Genomic DNA, 13,822 nt, shown 5'->3' with positions numbered 1-13,822 from the left:
GAGTAGCCCCCGCTCACCACAACTAGAGAAAGCCTGTGTGCAGCAACGAAGACCCAATGCAGCCAAAAATAAATAAATAAATAAAATTGATTCTTTAAAAAAAGAAAAGTCTGGTCATTAGCAATTCAGAGGTGAGATTAGCAGGGGTAACCAGATATCATAATTTTTGACTTTGAACATGAACTTGATTTCTTTCTTTTATTCTGATATGAAGAGAGTCAGAAAAGATGGTCAACAATCTCTCTAGCTATAGAAGCTCCTTATTTCCTTTCTAGGGAAGCATAACCTAGGTAGGGCCATATTATAAGTGTGACCTATTCCTGGTTACGGATGCAGCCTTTGCTCAAAAGTTTCTCTCAACTAGAGTCAGGCTAGGGTCCAGAGGAAGCACTCTGCATTTTAAAGTCAGGGTTGCTGTGGTTCCTTTTTTTTTTTTTAATCTTACTAAATAATTTACTTAGAAGTTTCTTTCTGCCCTTGTCCCATTCTCTCAAGCCTGAAGACATTTCTGCAACACTTTTATTGACTGTTAGGCACTAACCAAGAGCAATTATCCCTATCAACTGAGCTAGAGTTATTACAAATAATTACTCAACACAAATCAAATTATTGAGTTTGAGTAGTTGGTATAAACAATCTCGTGTTTGTGACTAGTGGTAAGTGGGCCTAGAGGACCAATGATACATCAATGCCTTGAGCAGTAGTCCTTGAAGTGTGGCCCCTGGACCAGCAGCATCAGCATCACCTGAAAAGCTGTTAGAAATGCAAATCACTGGGCCCCAGACCAGGACCTACTAAATCAGAAACTCTGGGGGTGGGGCCCAGAAATTTGCTCTTTAGCAAGCAACCTGTTTTAACAGGTGATGCAATTTAAGAACCAAAGGCCTAGTGACCTGACACCGCAAAATCTTCTAGTGAAACACTTCTGTTTCAGAGGATTCCTTACAGTGCAAGAGCGACAGATATTACAAAAAAAAATTGGACTGGAGAGGAAAGTGGGGAGAACTTGCTACATCATAACAATGTTTGGATTTGATAACTTCAGTTTTCCTTTAACAGTAGTTAGGACCAGAATCATCCAGTGCCAGATCTAATTAATCAAATTTGGGGCTTTGGGCCCAGAGCAGGATCCCAGGTGTGCTTCTGTATACTAATGTTCAAAAGCTACTGCCCAGCCTGCACTGTTGCCTAGAAAGGGCCACTGTGGCCTCCAGGAACTGGCACCTTTTTGTCTAATCCATTTCAACCTTCACCCTCAATCTCCAAGATACATTTTATGTTTTCTATCATAAAGGGCTATTTTTATTGGTATTACCCAGTGTCCTACAACTGAAACCTATGCTTCTAGATGTAAAGATTCTCACAGAAAACTATATCTTTTGGAACAGAGGTAGTTTTGAAGAGCAGGGCCTGAGCTTTCACGGAATCTGAGAATTTAAGAAATTGTATATAAACATATGTATATGCACAGAAACATCACTCAGGGGAAAAGTTCACAGCTTTTACCAGGTTCTCAAAGAGATCTGTGATTCTCACAAAAGCTTAAAAACCAAACCAAACCCACAAAAAGCCCACTGGTCTAGAAAGCAAGTGATATCTATTTAAAAGTGAAATAAACACTGCATAAAATGTTGACACTGTAGAGCCGTGTATTAAGCACACATAAAAGTGAAAATGGGGACTTCCCTGGTGGCGCAGTGGTTATGACCCCACGCTCCCAATACAGGGGGCCTGGGTTCGATCCCTGGTCAGGGTATGAGATCCCACATGCATGCCGTAACCAAAAGTTTGCATGCCACAACTAAGGAGCTCATGTGCTGCAACTAAGGAGTTGGCAAGCCACAACTAAGGAGCCCGCCTGCTGCAACTAAGACCCAGCACAACCAAATAAATAAATATTTAAAAAAAAAAGTGAAAATGAACAGTATGTATTATATAACACTGGGGAATGAGGCCAATGTGAGGTGCTATACTGACCCAATATGATGATCGAATGCTCTAAAGGCTTTACAGTCTACCCTCTTAAAGGCCAGACTGATGAAGATGATGGCTTGTTTTTTGTTTTTTTTTTAATTTATTTATTTATTTTATTTATTTATTTTGGCTGTGTTGGGTCTTCGTTGCTACGCGCGGGCTTTCTCTAGTTGCAGCGAGCGGGGGCTACTCTTCATCGCAGTGAGCGGGCTTCTCATTGCGGTGGCTTCTCTTGCTGCAGAGCACGGGTTCTAGGTGCGCAGGCTTCAGTAGTTGCAGCATGCGGGCTCAGTAGTTGTGGCTCACGGGCTCTAGAGCACAGGCTCAGTAGTTGTGGTGCACGGGCTCAGTTGCTCTGTGGCATGTGGGATCTTTCCGGACCAGGGATCGAACCCGTGTTCCCTGCACTGGCAGGTGGATTCTCAACCACTGCGCCACCAGGGAAGCCCCGATGATGGCTTGTTTTTGTTAGGCATTATGCTAGGATGTTTATACACAATCTCTGATTTAATTATCAAAAAAAGTTCTATGAGGAAGGCAGTTTTGTTATTGTTAGGTAGTAAGAGAATCACAGTTTTAAACTTATACCAGTGGGTTAGTGACAACTCAATCCATTAGGATACTTCTGAAAGTCAGTTAACTGGCAAAGGCTTCATTCAGCAACTATATTGCTATAGCTAAAGGTCTACCAATCCCCACACAATACTGCTTCTGAGAGTCTAATGGTCTCTGAGCTCTATGATTCCCAAAACCCAAAACAAGATCAGCAGTCTGCTTTGTCAGAAAGACTATGCCTTTTAAGTACAGGTCTCCACTGTTCAGCAACAGTAAATCCAGCTTTTTGATTCAGAGATTGAGCAATGACCTCCTCGACCAAAGGGTTTCACAGAGGACTGGAATGCAGGCAGTCTGATTCCAGAGCCTAACCTTGGAGTCATTACACTCTCCCTGAGCAAATATTCTGGATTATGAGGGAGAGACCTTGATGCCCCCACCCTTTCATGACCATATATATGTTGTTATTTAAATACGGTGTATAGTAACTTATTATTGCTCCTTTCTAATCTTATTACTACTTAATGGACACTGTGAATGGCAGAGTCCCCACGAAGTTAGGCAGTATTATTCATCAACATTTACAACCAAAAGTATCCATATTTTTAATTGAAACAAATCTAAAGCAAAATAGCCTCTTAAATACTAAGCTTTGAAGAGTATCTAAATATGATTAACAGCATACTTTTGTACTAATAAGACAAAATGTATTTAAAAAATATATAATCCTCTATATCATTTATAAAACATTCTGAGAGATAATCCCATGGAACAAATGTTTTATGTCATTAAATTACCTTTATTAATATAATTCACTTATTAGGCTTTTAACATATTAATTGAGAAAATAAATCACATGCAGTAGTTTTTTCGTAAATAAAAAGTATTTAAGGCAAATAGACCAAAAAAAAAAACTCTTAAAAAAACTGAAACTAAAAATATTATTTACAATGGGAACTTTAAGTCCAAAGTTCTCTTTGTAAGACAATACTCCCTGCATTGTTCTCCCCTTGGCTTTCTTTCTGAGCTTTAATAAAAGGCTGAAAATTCCTGGCCAGCAGCTTGACAATTTTAAGATCCATAAATTTGGGCAAGCAGTCTATACGCATGGCTCAATAATAATCTTTTTAAATTTAATTGCTTTTAAAAATGTCAGTAATTTGGAAGACAGAACATGAAGGGAGATGAAATCTATTGAGGCCACAAAACTAGAAGGGCAGATTGTAGGAAGGAGGAGAGCTATGCAGGCAGGCTGAGAGCAGTGTACAGAACTCACTGTAGAGAAATATAAAGTAATGAGTTAGGGAACACCAAATTCTACAGAAAATGAATACACCCTTGGTACTCCCATGCTACAAGACACTGAACAGAAGAATAAATGTTTAGTAGAGGATAAAACTTTAAACTTGTAGCACTGCACTTAAAAAACTAAGTAGACTTTTAAAATGTTTATTGTCTTGGTATAAGTCAAAGGATGTTACTTAAAAATGAAGCAACTTTATTTGGAACAAAGGGTAGTTCAGGTCACCTTGCTTTAAAAAAGTCTTCTATTACAGAATATTCAAGTAAAAGCAAGCAGAATGACACAATAGCTTTGACTAGAGGCTTTGATATTCAAGAGGATTAAACAAATGAGCACTGGTGTCTTTTGATGGAGAGCAGATTATGAAGAAACTCCTAAAAACACAATTCTAAAGGGACCATGAAGGTTAAAGAATATAAGGATTTGGGGCAAAATGTTACATGTGGTAAAATTCAGACAAGAAGCACAAAAATAAATTAGGGGAGGGCTTCCCTGGTGGCGCAGCGGTTGAGAGTCCGCAGCGGTTGAGAGTCCGCCTGCCGATTCAGGGAACATGGGTTCGTGCCCCGGTCCCGGAAGATTCCAAATGCCGCGGAGCGCACTGAGCCTGCGCGTCCTGAGCCTGTGCTCCGCAACGGGAGAGGCCACAACAGTGAGAGGCCCGCGTACCGCAAAAAAAAAAAAAAAAAAAAAAAAATTAGGGGAGAGGTTAAAAATCTCTAAAAAATGAGATTTTGTTTCCACCTTCGATACAAGTTATTCTTTTCTGCCAGAAAAAGCACGAAATAAGGACCCAAATGAAGTAGAGTTGACCCTTGAACAAGGCGGAAATTGGGGCGGCATCCTCGCAGCTGAAAATCAGCCTAGAACTTTACAGCAGGCCCTCCTTACCTGTGATTCCACAGCAACCTCAGCAACTGCACATCATGTAGTACTGCAGTATTTACAGAAAAAAAAATCCAGGTAAAGGTAGACTCTCACTGCTCAGACAGCTGTTGTTCAAGGGTTAACTACAATCACCTTTCTCAATCTGAAAAATCAAAAACACAGCCAGAAAGTAGACATAGCTAGGCATATAAAATGTCATTCATTAGCTCTTTATGGGATTTAGCAAATGTATTTTGTATCCTCTCATTTTTTTTTTATAGGCAGAAAACCTAATTGTTGGCTGTTAGGTAAAACTGACTTTACAAATTGTGAAATGAGACACAGTTGGTCTCCAGGTACATTATTACTAGTTTTGAAGGCAAATAGATGTCAAAGCTGAACCTTCATTCCAATCACCCAAGCACCTGGTTGAAGCTAACAACACCAGACAGCCTACAGTATTGAATATAGGGGAAACCCAGAAGGGAATTCAAAGATGCTAGTGTAGCGCCCAGAAAGACACTCGAAATTCACGAAGCTACTTAATGCCTCAAGTTTTTATGGTGGTTGGAATCTTCTCCAAGCTGCCTGAGCAAACTTATAAGTAGGAGAACCACTGAGACAAGTTCTACTTAGAGACTATTAAATATTAGGGATTATGGTAGCCTATCATTACAAGGTCTAATCTCTATGTCTCACACACATTTCTGTGGTTGTATATGAATGGTATTAACAATCCTACCAAATCCTTGAAAGAACTGTTAAAACTAAAAGAAAAATACTGCAAAGTTGTAAGAAGTGAACCTCAGATGAAAAAAAAGCAATCACTCTATGCTGTAACTTCATTGCAGAAGTTGGGATGGTACATAAACCAGAGTAGGTACAACTTTCTGTTCCATCACCTTTGCTCTCTGCCTGGCCTACCTGCCTGATTTCATTCTCTTCTTGCCCTAGTTTTAGAAAACTGTTGCATTCCTTACACTCTGAAATGTAATGTGAAAATCAAAATTTAACTGGTACCTAAGGCTGATCACTTCCCAGAAATACCTACCCTATAAAAGCAAGATTGGGGGGTTTACTAAAGAATACCTATTGATGTTAATTTAATGATAGAAAAAAATAAAATGACCTAATATCCAACAATAAGAGAATGATTAAATGAATTATAGACATTAAACAAGTCATTAAAAATGTGTTTTCAGAGATTTAGTGGCATGGGGAAATACTCAGGAAAAAAACTGTATAAATCCGTATTTATACTATGATCCCTATTTTTTTTTTTTTTTTTGCGGTATGCGGGCCTCTCACTGTTGTGGCCTCTCCCGTTGCGGAGCACAGGCTCCGGACGCGCAGGCTCAGCGGCCATGGCTCATGGGCCCAGCCGCTCCGCGGCACGTGGGATCCTCCCGGACCGGGGCGCAAACCCGCGTCCCCTGCATTGGCAGGCGGACTCCTAACCACTGCGCCACCAGGGAAGCCCGATCCCTATTTTTTAAAAAATACATATTTTTAAACAAAAGGAACTACCAAAGAAAAAAACAAAAAAGCTGACCTGGAAGGGTGAAAGGAATTCTATTGTCTTCTTCCTCCTCTTTAGCTACTCTGCAAGTCTTTATAACCCTACCTCAGGAAGTGTGCCCAGGATGGATGAATTTACCCATTTGGTAATTTTTTTAAGACAGTTTTTTCCTAATGTATCTGTAATTTCCTTTGTATCTGAGTATTGCTTAATTCATGTCATCTACTGACTTGGTATCTGGGATACTGCATAGAATCCTTTCATTTCTTTTCTAGGAAGGGCAGGCTAGAGGCTGAAGGTCCAAAGTGAGGACTGCTCAGTTTGTCTGAGCTGTTACTTTTGTGCATGCACTAACACATTTAAAAGCTTCCCTGCCAATATCTCTAATAAAAGCCCTGAACATTAAAATCTCTCCTAAAACTCTGACTTTTTCTTTTTTAAAGTAAAAGTCCCTCTGAATACTGCAAGCAAAACCATGAAAAGCAAACAATTAAAAGAACTCACTAGATAGTGTCTCTGGAATTACAGTTCTTAAGTAACTTTTTTATTGGTTAATTAATTTAGAAGATGCATCCCTTATCAAAGTACTGACAGAAAAAAAAAAAAAAACCCAACACTTTGGGATGCATCTATGGCTTAGTTTCCTTTATATAGATTTGAGGGTCAGGATACTCTTCACTCCTAGACCCTACTCTTGTGCCAGTTAAGAGTTAGGTGAGTGCTTTTAGAAGGAAACTGATTTTCCTTCTGATACTTGGAATACAATGGTAACAAAAGTGCATCAGTTAGCCTTTTATAATACATGATAGAGTAACAAATCTTGATTTAGTTTAATTTATGCAAAAATATAAAAATTCATTGTATTTTATTATATTTGGGGACAATTAAACAAAACCAGAACATCTGCTGGCATGTTAAATGTCTTTCTAATTAAATCTAGAGTTGAATGAATCGATTCATTAGCAACAAGCCTGGTTTATTAACTCATTAATATAGATGGTTAGTATCACGAAGGGAAGAATAGGAGAATCTCAAAAAGTACAAAAAAAATTGCACAGTGACGTGGGCATCAGGGAGAATACTAGTTGAAGCAAAGTGCTCAGAACTTAGCTTTTCAAAGATTAAAATAAAAATCAATGTGCTAACGTGGAAAGGACATTTACAAAGATAAGTTTTTTTTTTTTAAAGGTTATAAAGGCAAGTTGGTAGTGTGGGGATAAATACGTAGATAAAAATGTTCATTTGGACTATAGAAAGAATTATTATTTTTGTGCCAAAACAATAATACACTGTAAAAACATTTTGAGAAGTTTATATATAAAGGCTAAATAAGAAGGCTTCCCCATAGACAGCCAGATTTAAAAAACAAAAAAAACAAACAAAAAAACCCTATTCCTATTTGAAGGTATGCCCAGCTTGGCATACAGCCATCACTTAATAAAAATTAAAATTTTAATTATTTACATTAATTGTTAATAAATTGGGAACATAAGTAAATATTTCACCCATAGGCCACTTATTTGGCAAACTTAAATTCAAAACAGTAGACAGTACTAGGAACAGGATTGCCAGATAAAATATAGGATGCCCAGTTAAATTTGAATTTCAGATATACAACGAATACTGTTTTAGTATAAGTATGTCCCAAATACTGTATGGTATTGCATAGTATAAGCACATCCTGTGCAATATTTGGGGTATATACTAAAAACGTTATTAGCTGCTTATCTGAAATGCAAATATAATTGGTCCTCAATCTTTATTTTCATTTGCTTAATCTGGTAATTCTAACAAGGAAGGAAGAAAACAAGGCTTCTGTGTATTCAAATTAGATGCTAAAACTCATGCAGTTTACTCACAGGGAGCTCAGACTCTGAGTCTATACACTGGCAACCCTCATGCCAAATCTACCCCTCTGATATATTTTATTTGATATGTACAGTATTTTAATTTCAATTAGCTACCATCATTAAAACTGAAAGAGTACACATTAAAAAAATTTCCAGACTCTGATAACACTGGGAGTCCATTTCCACATGTCAATAATCCAGATCTGGATGGCTGCTTCCTCAGGCAGGGTAGGTATGTTCCCATTTGCCATGATCCTCACCACCCCCTATTATTCCAAAATCAAGCTGAAAGTAGCAGCAATTCAAAGTGATCGTTTTCCACCCCACTTCCAGCACTTCTGTTACCTGGCAGTCCCTTGAATTTCACTGAGTTTGTGGCCTGGGTTCTGCTATATATATTCATTTTATACCCAGTTCTCTCCACCAAAGATCTGAAGCCACAAATTATGATATGGAGAGAAGATGAAATTCTGCTAAAGTCTATTTCTCCCACTAGTTTTTTTAAAAATAAATTTATTTATTTATTAATTTATTTAATTTTTGGCTGCGCGCGTGGGCTTTCTCTAGTTGCGGCAAGCGGGGGCTACTCTTCGTTGCGGTGTGTGGGCTTCTCATTGCGGTGGCTTCTCTTGTTGCAGAGGATGGGCTCTAGGCCCGCGGGCTTCAGTAGCTGCAGCACGCGGGCTGAGTAGTTGTGGCTCGCAGGCTCTAGAGTGCAGGCTCAGTAGTTGTGGCACACGGGCTTAGTTGCTCCGCAGCATGTGGGATCTTCCCGGACCAGGGCTCGAACCTGTGTCTCCTGCATTGGCAGGCGGATTCTTAACTACTGCGCCACCAGGGAAGCCCCTCTCCCACTAGTTTTAAAATTTGAAGAAGGAAGGAAGTTTGTCCGCTTTATACATTCTTCTGGTTCTAGCCCCCCAGCCCAGTGTGCAGCATACAGTAGATGCTAAGTGAATATTTGTTTGATTAATAAATGAATGATCATCAAAGAGGGAGAATAACTATGGCAACAAAAAGCAAAACAAGTAAAGCTATTTAGGAATATTTGAGTGGAATCAGTAAGTAAAAATATGTTTATTCTGCTGATAGTCATCAAGACATGATGTTTGCAGTCAGTTATGTATAGCCCTTTGAAAAACTACTCAATGTAATAATCTTCAGAAACCTGGTAAGCTACTTAAACAAAACATATTGTTTTCTGAGATGCTGCCAGATAAATTAAAGGGCATTATAAACCATTACCCATGGAAAGAATCTAGAATTTCTCTTTATCTCTCAATTCCAACCACATTCCCCTAGTACTCTGAATTTTGGAATAGCATGGAAATGCAAAGAGAGGAAAGAACAGAAGAGGTTTTCTATAAGGTTTGAACAATTCGGTCCAAGAATTATATTAATTAAATGCCTCTAACAAGCACAGAAACACGCTATTCCAACATCCCACCTTCAGATTTTTTTTTTCTTTTCTTTTTTCTTTTGCGGTACACGGGCCTCTCACTGTTGTGGCCTCTCCCGTTGTGGAGCACAGGCTCAGCAGCCATGGCTCACGGGCCCAGCCGCTCCGTGGCATGTGGGATCTTCCCAGACCGGGGCACGAACCCGTGTCCCCTGCATCGGCAGGTGGACTCTCAACCACTGCGCCACCAGGGAAGCCCCCACCTTCAGATTTTACTAACAGACTTCCCTGGAGATTTTCTTAAATGACTAACATACCCTTCCCCCAAGGGCAGAGATACACTTTTCCATCTTTCCAGATCCCTGGTATATAATAACTTCAAAGGATTTTTGTTATATCTGCATATAAGACACTTAGGAGATAAATTTTGGGGCAGTGAAACAGCTGAAGTTACAGTAGCTGAGAGAAAAGGAAAAAAAAATTTCAAATCAGACTTCAGAAAATCCATAATTTGTTTGCCATGCCTATAATACATAAAAATCTCTTAAACATTCATTTAAAAAATATTTATTGAAAATCTACAGTGTGCTAGGCACCAAGAGAAGAGAAAGGATTAGAGATGAAGATATGGATCCAGCTACCAAAGCACAGGTAGAGACACAAACAATTACAATACATGGCATTTGTTATAATGGTAAGTACAAGGTATAAGGGAAATCCAGGGTATACAGAGGACCTAAGTCTGCCAGTCAAAGATGAAGAAGTTCATTATCTGAACTACGACCTTAAGGGCAAATAATGAGTAAATGAGAGGAGCTAACCTAGTTGGAGAGAGCAGGGTGCTCCCAGGCACTTCAAGGAGTAATATGGCAGAAAGGCAGAGACAGTATATTCAGGGAACTATGAATATTCAGGGATCTGACCACAATATGGAAGCAATAAGAACAGTCTTGGTGAGATACAGAGAGGATCTGAAATAGGGCAGTGGTGATCAAGAGGTAGGAGCAAATGTCAGGTGCTGATAAGAATCACTCTGCTTGTATTGTTTGCTTGGACTCTCTGGATTCCTGACCAGGGGTATCTTACTTATATTGGTTTCTGAACCCCATCTGGTTCTTTTTTTGTAATGCCTGACAGCCTGGCTTTCAGATCGGACCTGACCACCAACAAGTACAACTTCCTTAGGTTCTGTTCCAACATCCCTGTATACAGATGGTTCACCTTTGTGATAACCAGCAGTTTAAAATAACTTTCAGAGTGCCTCTCTCCAGCTCAAATTTCTGCCTTGATATCCATGTTTTGGGGCCTACCTGCCACTTAAAACTTTAGATAACAAAATAAACTTGTCCTTTTTTTGTAATTTTCTACTACATCTGATTCCTATTTTTTGTTCTCTAAATCATGGCATCAAAAAGATTCTTGCTTTTATTGCCTGCTTTTGGTGTGTTTCTGCACGTAAAGGATGAACTACTTACTACAAGCAGAAGAGGCACTATTTAAAATACAGTTGACCCTGGAACAACATGGGTTTGACTTGTGCAGGTCCACTTACACTTGGATTTTTTTCAATAGTAAATACTATAGTACTACACGATCTGAGGTTGGCTGAATCTGCGGATGTGGAACTGTGAATATGGTTATACTTGAATTTCCAGCGTGTGGAGGGTCAGAGCCCCAACCATGGTGTTGTTCAAGGGTCAACTGTACTCCTTTCTAAAAGGCGGATACTTGTCAGCATCCATACATTAAACATAAGAAACAGAAAAAAACACATGCTTTTATAGTCTGAGCCATTACCTATTACCATAGACTTACTGGCAATTACTTGGCCTTTCTAATACTTGTTAATAATGAATAAATAATTCAGTAGCTCAAATCAATTACACTCTCCACTGCCATATTTTATCTTAACACAAATTGACATTTAGCTAATGTTTCATAGTATAAATAAATCTAGGTGATATAAAAAACAAACAGTAAAATAATTTCTAATCGTATTAGCAAAATCCATCAAACTGGATGTGATGTTGTTGCCTACTACAGTTCTATCGTCTACACCAGTGGTACTCAAACTTCAGTGTGCATCCAAATCACCTGGAGGACTTGTTAAAACAGAGCACTGGGCTCCATCCTGAGTAGCTGATTCAAAAGGGCTGGGGTGTGGCACATGAATCTGCATTTCTAACGAATGCCCAGATGCTGCTGCTGCTGCTGCGGAATCACATTTTGAGAACCACTTTCATACTGTACACCAACATGGGGCATGAATGAAGGGGAGGAAGTGGTATTCTAATCGTGGTTTATCATCTTCGAAAAATCTTCTCTAAATTAGAGGCTCCAATTCTAGCCAGAGAGTTTGGGACGTTAAGCCTCCATCATGGGAAAGATCCCAAAATATCGATTTCTTTTAAGCAAAGAAAATAAAGCAACTGTGTTTCATGGCAGTTTTAACAGAGATGCTCTGTGGGAGAGCTTAAGATGTTGCAGTTTCATTAGCATTATCCAGTGTTGCTATGGGGACCAACTGGAGAGGAATCATCAGTACACAAGAAAATGAAAAGAGGGAATTGATGAATTAAAAAAAAAAGAACTTAACATTTCTGAGAAAATAAAAGTCAAGTCATATCGCTAATTTTCTGGCATTTATGTAACTTAAGGTATAAATTCTCCTTTAATAAGTAGATCTATAAAGATTCACATATAAATCTTTCCAAATTCAGAAGATGCATAATCCCTTTGCAATTCAGGGAGGGAAATAAAAACAAAACCTTTTTAAAAAAAAGGAAAAGGAAAGTGGCATCATGGGGTTTATTAGGCATCAGTTAGTCATGATGACCCTGAAGCCAGGGGCTATGTGGAAAGGATGCGCATTTTGCTCAACTGGGTTCAGCTTTGCACAGAATGAGAGATAGAAGGCTCAGGCAGGTACAACACACAGCTCTGGGGACTGAGAAAGCGGGAAGGATAGGTGGATGGCCTCCTCTCAGTGTCTCAGATAATGAAACTGAGAAAAGCCAGAGAGGAAGGAATAACTTGAGAATAAGAATAAATTCTCTTTCTAAACCATCTTGCACCTGCTACCAGTCTTCCTTCTTCAAGTCTGCTTTCACCACATCAGTTCCCAGTGTCTCTCTATTTTGTGTCTCAACAAATCTCAACTTTTCTGCCTGCTTTTCCGGCTTGAGCTAATGTCTACCTACCTTCTTTACCCAACTTTTTTCTCACTATCCCTATGACTTTTTTTATACCAACTCGAGGACGAATTCCTACTTGGGGTTTTCCTCTCTTGTTCAGACCCAGAGTGGATTTTCCCTTCTGTCAACTTACCCCATGTTTATGTGCTAAATTTAATGATTCTTAACTGTGATCCCAGATGCCTTAGATCCCAAGGAGTCTCATCAGGGATGAAGGGACAACTGGAGCAGACGGCTCCCTTGGCTTCCCCTCACCCTCTCGAACTAAAGAAGCCCAATTTTCATAGGTTTTATATAATGGGATTTTGTGTAAGATAATTTGGAAAACAGGTCCATTGCTCAAAGAAAAAGTTTGAGAAATACTGCTCTCTAATGCACCAAACCATTTGGCACTCAAGAAAATATTGTTACTGGCATTTTTGTTTTATGTGTATATGTTTTGTCTCATAAATTATACTGGAAGCTCCTTAAAATAAGCTGATCTTTCTTTTCCCCATTGTGCTCAGCTCAGCAATGAGTAAAATGCTGTTTTGTTGACCGACTCATTTAAAAATTCATCTTGTAAATGATCTGGTAAAATTCATACTGAGGTGACCTCTACTGAGGTGAGTGACACAATGTATTGCCTCCCTGCGATGAATATTTCACATTTTTAAAAACAGTGCTTCTTCACAGGGGGTGGTGTGTAACGCAAAGCAATGGATTGATAAAGATACGATTTTTTAATAGCAGCAAACAAAAAAGATTTTTGAGGAATGGAAGTTTTTCAATGTCTCTCAAATCAGACCACCTAAATTAGCAGTCTGTGGTACTGGGTCAGTTTCGGGACATATAGTTAACTTACCAATCCTATTCATGCCTTTTGGGTTTACATAACTTTTTGTACATTGATGCACAAATATATGAACTGCTACATTTTGCTAAACTACATGCATTGCCAAGACCCGTTATTTATGTTTTTCTTAGCTCATTAAGAAATATACAACTAATAAAACATTCACTTTGGTTATTTCCTTTGGATTACAACTATATTTGAGATGCAAGAGGTTAGCTTATTGCAATTAAGGAAAAGAAAGACAAGGCTGCCAAGTGGAATACTGAACAGAGAATAAAGTGCCTTTGTCACCATAAGGTCCTGCTGTTCTTTAAGCATTTCCTTAA

At 38.9% G+C, this 13,822-nt stretch overlaps 1 protein-coding gene across 4 annotated transcripts in view; it reads right to left on the bottom strand.

Annotated features, from left to right (window-relative positions):
• The window catches only part of ZNF277 (zinc finger protein 277), a 132,501-nt gene that overhangs the window by 97,246 nt on the left and 21,433 nt on the right, over positions 1 to 13,822 (bottom strand). The window contains exon 2 of one of the 4 annotated variants that reach the window (XM_067746763.1): positions 4,724 to 4,862. The exons of the other annotated variants lie outside the window; for them this stretch is intronic. The gene's annotated coding sequence lies outside the window, so the exon portion shown is untranslated. The remainder of the gene's footprint in view (positions 1 to 4,723; positions 4,863 to 13,822) is intronic. 4 annotated transcript variants of the gene reach the window in all.

The sequence above is a fragment of the Pseudorca crassidens genome, chromosome 8 (assembly GCF_039906515.1).
Source record: "Pseudorca crassidens isolate mPseCra1 chromosome 8, mPseCra1.hap1, whole genome shotgun sequence".
Taxonomy (NCBI): domain Eukaryota; kingdom Metazoa; phylum Chordata; class Mammalia; order Artiodactyla; family Delphinidae; genus Pseudorca; species Pseudorca crassidens.
The sequence above is the reverse complement of the archived record's forward strand: the minus strand, read 5'-3'. Positions and strand labels throughout refer to the sequence as shown.